Here is a 9,053-nt window from a genome sequence, read left to right as displayed (position 1 = left end):
TATCCAGGTTCACGGAATATATTATTTTCCCACACTGCTAGACAAAGAAAATTATTGTAACTGGGAGAAATAGGCACAGACAAGAATTATGACCCTCTACACACTCTTATTTTTTAATTTACAAGTAGAGAAACCAGAGGCAGAAACGATGTTGTCTAGGATACCTCTAGGACATTTTACAATTGAGATGAAATGCTTTGGCCTTCTCCTGAGACAAATGATGGGCTCCTCCAAATGCTGCTCACGACTCCGGAGGCTTTATTTCAGTATAAATAAGGAAGATGCCTCTAGAAAGAATGTGTGATGTGAATCTTTCCTTAGAAAAAGAGATGCTAAAACTGGGAATTGGGAAGCCTTAAATGGCTATAACTTTTACATGTAGCCAATTATCTCTGATAATTACCATGTCTAAAGCCTGAGAATGTGAGATGACATTGTCTTAATCAGAGTTCAGCCCTCTCCTGCACATTTCAGCTTGTGGAATTCCCTCCATGCTGCTGCAGTAGGCTGGGTCCTTGCAGATAATCAAAGACAGGTAACTTCTTGAAAGCTTAAGTAATGTGGTACATAGTTTTCTGTGTCTCTCTTGTTTGGCCTCACTCTTAGGTTCTTATTTTCCTAGAATCAAAATTTCAAGGTAAAGATGAATTCAAACTGCTACAGAATTGGAGTAGAAATGTTTCTGGCATTTCTGATAGGTTGAATAAAATTAGCAATTATATCAAATAACAGAAAGAGCAACAGATTGTTGCACTATTTGCCATAAATAGATATGGAAATATCTCTTACATTAAGAAAAGGATCAATGTTTTATATTTCCATTGGATTTTACAAATACAGCTACCTACGTGAAAATTTAAAATGGAGAATTCTAGAAAGTGAGTTTAGAGTGTCAGTTGTGGACTAATTTCCCACCTAATTCCTACTGATAACTTAAATGTTTAGTAAAAGTATATTCAAAATTAAGGCAATTTGCCATATTACTTTAAAAATGATTACTTTTATTGGTTTCCACATCTTAAGGAAGAATTCTTCAATTATGTATTTAACAATATTGCTACTACTAAAGGATATATTTGAACTAAAACAAAAAATAGAATAAAATAAATAATTGGCACTTAGAAAACATCGAGATTTTTAAAATAGACTATGAAAGCTTCTGGCATTCTTCACCTTTTTATAAAAAAGGATTAAATAAATCACCATCATCATCATTATTATCATAAGCTTCATTATCATCACCATCATCATCATATCACTGGAAGCCTCTTTCCTCTGGAAATTATCTTACAATAATATTACAGTTAAAGTTTAGAACATTTTTCATTTTCAAGACTTTGTCTTTGTTCCCAGTATTTAGTACAAATTACTTATTCGTACATGGCACCTATTATAACAAATAAGAACTTGTATGGAGCCATTACATAATTTTTGGGAATGGATAGGGGTAAGATGGAGAACAGTGTCCCCAGTAAACTACATGGTAATAATAAAAAAAAATAGAACATTAAAAATAGAAAGTCATTCAAAAATCACTCAAAATCCCACCAATCCCAGAGACAACCACTGTGTACAATTCCATGAGTTTTATCCCATTCTTTAATCTATGCATGTAATTTGTTTACTAAAATCAAAAACTGTATTTATATAACTTTGTATGTTTTCTTTATCATATTTTGTTAAGAGCTATTTCCAGTCATTGAACTTTATTTAAAAACATAATTTTTGTGGCTGAATAAAAGGTCATCCAGTGTATATATTATAAGAAACATAATAATAGATTAATAATGATAATTATAATTGTGAGCAATAATACTTTCTTTGCACCAAATATTTTTCTATGTATTGTTATGAATATTAATACTTTACCCTCAGAAAAACTCCATGAGATTGGTATCATTATTATTATTAGAATGCCCATTTTTCAGCTAAGGAAAAAGGCACAGAGAGATTAGGCAATTTTCTCAAGGTCACACAGCTAATAAGCTGTGGAACCCAACTTCAGGCTCCATAGACCCTAGTCTTACCCACAACACTATCCTGTTTCTGTCACTATACCATGTATACATTCTTACTGTGTCACTACCTATAAACAATACTATCTTAAATAGAGTTGGAAATAAATCTTTAACCGTATCTCTCACTGTATATTTAAAATAGAGTCATAAAAAGGGATTACAGGCTCAAGACATTGACTGTATAGAAAAAGTTTGAATTCTTTGAGCAGCGTGGAGGTATTTTGCTCATTTGCTTTCTGGAATAGTCCTACTGAAACCTTGTGCGATGTCCCTCCAAGGAAAGCATGTTTGGATTTGGAGAGCACTGTTCTCTAATTCTTTTAATATTCTGTGTCTAAGAAAATTTCCACCATTACAGGTTACCTCTGGCCCCAGGGAACATACCCTCCTAGACAGCAATGAGTGAAGGGAATGCATTTAATATGAGATGGTATACCATTCAGCTTTAGCAGTCCCTACCGAGGAAGTCCTCTCTTTAATCATGCACATGAAGTTGATTCAGTGGCAAACGATTTTCTAAGGATGTTTTCCAATCAGAAATACCTGGATCTCATATCAGAGATGAGAAAACCTACGTTTATCTCTTCATAAAGATATAAACTAGATATTTCATGGCTGCATTTAAGAATATTAATATTTGAAATTCTAAACTGTATTATTCAGTGATGTCAAAATTATTGTGAAACATTTCAGAGCAAATAGTGTTGCCCTAGGAATTTATTCATTCACTTTGTGAGCACTTATTATGTGCTGGGCAGTGGGCATAAAGCAAATAGTCTACATCCTGTCCTCAAACAGGATGGTGGGGGAGATTGGCATGATAAGATTGGTCATCTGGGAGGGGAAAAGAAAGAACTGGATGCTTTTTGATCAGATTTGTTTCTAAGAAAAGAGTTATTTCCAAGAGTTTTATATGCATTCACATATGTAATCTTGGTAATATACATATAACACACGTATTACTCTCCCCTTTTTGCCAATAAAGAAACTAAGAGTCAGAGAAGTCCAGTATAACCTATCTAATAATTGACAGAGCCAGGATTTTGCCCAGCTTTGTATAAATTCAGAAGTCCTTCCTGTAACCACAAAATTAACTTTATGTTTCTAATCATCTGTGTTGAGAGAACAAAGATAGAGAGGGACTAAAATTCCAATGAAGCAATATAGCTTAGAGGTTTAAATTAGAGCTTTTAAAGTCAGACAGTTCTGGGTTTAAGATTGTGACTCTGCTACTTCCAAGCTTGAACAAGTCACTTAGTTCTCTAAACTTTGTTTCTTCTTCTGCAAAATTTGAATAATAAAATATTGTTTTCAAGACAATTGTGTGAGCATTACATTAGAAAATGTACAAAACACACAAAACACTTAGCTTGGCACCCAACACACACATAGAAATATACTTAATAAATATCAGCTGAAATTCTTCTTAAGCAACTGAATTGCCCAAAACTATGGAAACCCGTCCAGTCAGTGAGACAAGGATTTGGACACATAGGGGCTACTCCTAATCCCATGGAAGAATTCAAGTTGTCATGAGGATTCATTAGAATTCTAACTTCAGGTCAAACCAGGAATTTTAGCTATAGTCAGACTAGACCCGTTGTACAACTTCATGGACCAATCAAGCATTCCTAAAGGCCAAGGTTGGTAAGAGGTGGTCTGGCAATGGTTTATGATGGTACATCTAAGCTGTAATTTCAGAGTACCCAGGTGATAGAGAAAACCAATGGAATAGATATCATGAGAATACCAGGTCCCTGCCTTATGTGGAGTACTCACCTGTCTGGCGAATATTATATTGGCAGTCCACGTGGATCACTAGAATTTAAGAGCTGCCTCCAAAACCCTTAACTGGCCCCCCATTCCATGCAAAAACCAGGGAAGAGAGCCAAGGTTTCTGATCAAACAGCATCTGCTGTGTGATTGATAGAAATATCTGAGCATGAAACAGATGGATGCAATATATCCTGACGCCTGACAATGTGTGCAAATGACCATATACAAATTAAAAAGTGATAACCGAAATTTTTTTGAGAACAATGTGATCTGATATTCTTAGTGAAAAACAAACTTTTATTTTTACCTGTTAACCGGAACTCTCAAAGCTCTCTTATAAGAGAAAAATGTAAGGTCATGAAAAATACTCACTTTGTGTGTAGAAAAATGAATACATGCATAGAAAATAATGCCCTTACAATTTTGCATATCAGTAAAACCTTGTGTAATATTGATTCTCTGGCTATTTTTCTCTAAATAAACCTTACATCTAAATATCAGTGTAATTAAGCTAATGGTTCACTTTATATAGGTGTCTAATGGCTGTAATGATGTCAAGTGAATTATAGCAAGATTAAAAACAGAGGAAAATAGCATTAAATGGCACAGGTGTCTGGTTTGCTTAAAGATGGAGTCTTACAGGTCTGCATATGTCATAATACATACTGCCTTTCAATCTGCTGCAACCATTGGAAGCATTTAGTGAGCATTGCTAGAAGGAAACTTAGATTATCCAATCCAGTCCCTCACTTTAGAGATGAGAAAACTGACACTGAGAAATATTGTTATTTGCTTAAGGTAATTGAGCTTATTAACAACTCCCTTAGAAATAGAAATGTCATCGATACCACTAGCTCATCAGGAAACATTTCCATCTTTATAATGCTTTGAATCCTTTGAATACAAGGATGAGGGAAAAAGCAAACTCATAAAAATCTCCAACTTTGTAACTCTTACTTCTCAGTCATCAGGAAGTCCCTTTGTTTTCTGCTTTAAATGCTGTATTAACATTGGCAATTGCTCTAAGTACTGGTTGAGCCCTCACCCTTTGTGTAACACAAGTGCCTGTGATGTGCCCCACTTTATGATATGTCTATTAATGAAAGTTAATAACTGTCTCCAAATGGCACGTATTATGGAGTGTTCAGAGCAAATTCTTATTTCCTTTTACCTTTCTTACTGTAAGCTTCTTGTTAATGTCCCCTACAACCAATCTGAACACCATCTCATTTCCCTTCTATGCTCTCTACCAGTGATCTTCTGATAGTTCACTACCACCACTGTAGTTCATTCTGTCAAATTATTTGTTTAACATTTATCTCTCCACTAGACTGCAAGCTCATTTAAGAAAATCAAAGATTGCTATCCCAATAAAAACAGTTGAGTTAGAAAATTTAAATGTAAAGTTCATATGAAAAATCAAACATACAAGTATAATTAGGAAAACATTGGGAAGAAAAAGCTATGACAGGATCTATCACTATCAAACATTAAACTTACTTTAATTAAAGTATCTATAATTAAAACAGTATAATACTGACTTATGAATAGGCAATATACCAGAACACACTAGGAAGTTCAGAATTAGACCTAAATACAAATGGAAATTTAGTAGATGACAAAGGTGACATCTCAAATCACTGGGGTAAAGATGAACTTTTAAATAAATCATGCTGGGCTGGCTGGGTAGCCATTTGAGAAAAAGCCACCGTGGAAAAAGATAAATTAGATCTATAGCTCATACCACATACAAGAAGTAACCCCAAATGCATTAAGAAACCATTCAAGTATAGAAAGAAAACACAGGTGAATTCCTCTTAAATCTTGGTGTGGGAAAAGACTCTAACTATGGCTCAACATGCAGTTTACCTATCAGCACAGATTGACAGATTTGACTGCATAAAAAATGAACAGCATTCTGCATAGAAAAATCATAAATAAAGTAAAAAGACAACTCAAACACTAGTGGACAATATTTACAACAGATACTACAGACAAAAGGCTAATATCCTTAATATATCAAGAACTCTCTTAAAAATTAAGGAACAGAGGACAAAATACATGATAGCAAAAATTGAACAAGCATATAAATAGACATTTCATTAAAAAACATAAAAAAGGCCCTCAGACACATGAAAAATATTCAGACTCACTAAAAATTAGAGAACAGAGAATTAAGATAGCACTGCAGTAACATTTCTCACATGTCACACTGACAAAAATTTTTTCAAAACAACATGGCAATACATTCTGTGGGTGAGGCTGTGGGGAGACAGGCACTGTCATAAGATTTCATTAGGAATGTGAATTTGTACAATGCTCCTGGAGGGAATTGTGGCATTCCTACTAAAACTACAAAGGCACCTCCCTTTCCATCCAATTATCCCACTTCTAAGAATCTACCTTAAAAACGCCGTTTCAACGATGCAAAAATATATACGTATAAGGTTGTTAACTGCAGCATTATTTGTGATTTCAAAATATTGGAAGCATCTTAAATGTGCATACATAGGGCAGTGGCTGAATAAACTATGGTACACCTTAGTTTCCTGGCTGCTAAGAAAAACACCACACAATGGGTTGGCTAAAAAAATGGGAATTTAATTGTCTAAGTTTCAGATGCTAAAAGGTTTGTTTCATCCTGGGGTCAGTAGCATTCTGGAGGGCTGGCAATCTTGGGGTTCCTTGGCTTTCCTGCCACATGGCGATGTCCTTTCCTTTCTCTTTGAGGGTCCAGGTGACTTCCAGCTTCCACATCCTCCCCATGGTTTTCTCTTTAGAAGGCGTTCAGTAATGGCATTAAGACCTATCCTGGGAGGAGCTAAGATGGCGGCATAGAGAGGAGTGGAGACTGTAGTCTCCCCCTGGAACAATTCATAAATGACCAAAAAACTAGTAAATAACCTGGAATAACTGCAGGGAGACAAACGTGACTGACAACTCATCATCCACCAACCTGAATTGGAGGGAATGCCTGAGATCGCAGCATAAAATCTGTAAGTAAGAACTGCGGACCCACTCTGAGAGCCAGAGCCAAGAGCCCCTCCCTCACGGAAGCCATGCAGTGCTAGAGAACAGCACTCGCCAAAGAAGCGAGTGGACCTCAGCCCAGCCCCAACTGGGGTTTTAATATTAACTGCTCAATACAAACAGCGAATCCCCAACAAGCAGACAGAGGCTTTTGGTGACAACTGACCTTGGGAGAGTCAGGGGACATATCTGTCTCAGGATGGGGAGCCCAGAGGATCGGGTGCCATCTCTGGCTGATGGATGAATCCGGGAGCTTTTCTGTCCCTTTCTCTGTGGAAAAAACCTCAGCTGTTTTCAGCCCGCGGCACGTTGCGGTAAAGAAAGCCTCAGCCATTTTAACATCAAAACACTTTGATCGGTTGCGGGGGCCTGGGTCGGCGTCCGCCTCGGGGCATGTGGAGAGCCAGCGGCGTGTCAGCCGAGCTGGGCGTCGGGCTCGCGCTGCGGGCCGTGAACGAGCGCGTGCAGCAGGCGGAGGTGCGGCGGCTGCGGATCTCCCAGCCATCCAGCCCCGGCTCGTAGCAGTCAGCAAAACCAAACCTGCAAGACTTGGTGATCGAGGCCTACAAGCACGGTCAGCGTACTTTCGGGGAGAACTATGTTCAGGAGCTGCTAGAAAAAGCATCACATCCTAAAATTCTGTCTGCCTGTCCTGAAATCAAATGGCACTTCATTGGCCACCTACAGAAACAAAATGTCAACAAATCGATAGGTGTCCCCAATCTCTTCATGCTGGAAGCAGTGGATTCTGTGAAATTGGCAGAACAAGTAAACAGTTCCTGGCAGAAAAAAAATTCTCCAGAAAGGTTAAAGGTCATGGTGCAAATTAACAACCAGTGGAGAGGAGAGTAAACATGGCCTTCCACCATCAGAGGCAGTAGCTGTGGTAGAACACATAAAAGCCAAGTGCCCCAGCCTGGAGTTTGTCGGATTGATGACCATAGGAAGCTTTGGGCATGATCTTAGTCAAGGACCAAATCCAGACTTCCAGATGTTACTGTCGCTCCGGAAGGAGCTGTGTGAAAAGCTGAACATCCCCACCCAGCAGGTCGAGCTGAGCATGGGCATGTCCGGGGACTTCCAGTACCCAATCGAAATGGGATCTACAAATGTCCGACTAGGAAGCACCATTTTTGGAGAAAGGGATTACTCAAAGAAACCTGCCCTGGACAAGTCCTCAACAGGCCCGAAGGCCACCCAGGAGGTCGCCCAGGAACACTGAGCCAAGGCACCACCCGGCAGTAGGACACGACCTGGGGGCCCTGTCCGGGAAGACTGAACTATGCACTCACCTAAATCCTAATTTTGATATTCCCATGTTACAGCCACCACTGTGCTGTCCTTACGACCTGGGTGGAGAGTGCTAATGATTGTCTGTGTTGATGGAAACCATCTGTTATTAGTCGCTGGCATAAGACGCTTACTCCCATCAGTGGCCTTGGGTTGCATTCGATGAATCCAGACATTTCTGAAGAGCGGATACCAGACCAATAGCAAGGAATCGAGCTCAGTCCTGACTCCTGCCCAGGAGCACCATCTAATTATGAATGTCTTCTCCAGACTAACATTAGGGTTACAGATGCCTATAATCACTGAAGTTGGAAGGGATTCCCAACTGTTGTTTGCTTTAGTAGAAAATTCCATTCCCTCATTGATACCAACTTCATACGAACTCCCGGGATTTCATTCCCCATCTTCTACCCTACCAAGTAGGTATTGAAGACACTGTCCTCTAGAGGGACAGTACCAGTCGTTTTTGAAAATGACTGAAGTTACTGCCCCTCATGCAAATTGCTGCTGATGAGCGTTCACGTCACTGGCCATGCTGCGGGATTCACCTGAAAATCCCAGCCTTGGGCCCTTCTGTTATTCTCCTGAAGAGACAGGACTTGGAGCTTTTTCCTCTGGGACCTACAGTGGTGAGAATTTAATGACATGATTTCTCTTCCACCATAACTTTCTTTATAATGATTATTTATCACAGAACAGTGAATCTCGTGTCTCCCCAGAAATGAAAGATTCCTTCAAAGCCAGTTCAAGTACATGGTTTCAATGAGGGCCAGCTCTGAGGTTCCTTTCCCTGAGGAGCACGTTCCAGCCACATTTATAGCTTCCTCGCTTATTTGTAAGTCAGACTTTTGCAACTCTTCTTCTTGATTGCTAATAAAGTAGCAAGAGCTTCAAAAACCAGAAAGCACAACTCATGGCAGATGCCTTCAGTGCAGTTGG

The 9,053-nt window shown here is 38.7% G+C and overlaps 1 pseudogene; it reads left to right on the top strand.

Annotated features, from left to right (window-relative positions):
- The first annotated feature begins 7,214 nt into the window (after nucleotides 1–7,214).
- LOC119511573 lies at nucleotides 7,215–8,046 on the top strand (annotated as a pseudogene).
- The last annotated feature ends 1,007 nt before the right edge of the window (nucleotides 8,047–9,053 follow it).

The sequence above is a fragment of the Choloepus didactylus genome, chromosome 16 (assembly GCF_015220235.1).
Source record: "Choloepus didactylus isolate mChoDid1 chromosome 16, mChoDid1.pri, whole genome shotgun sequence".
NCBI classification, from domain to species: domain Eukaryota; kingdom Metazoa; phylum Chordata; class Mammalia; order Pilosa; family Megalonychidae; genus Choloepus; species Choloepus didactylus.
Note: the sequence above shows the minus strand (reverse complement) of the source record. Positions and strands in the feature narration are given on the sequence as shown.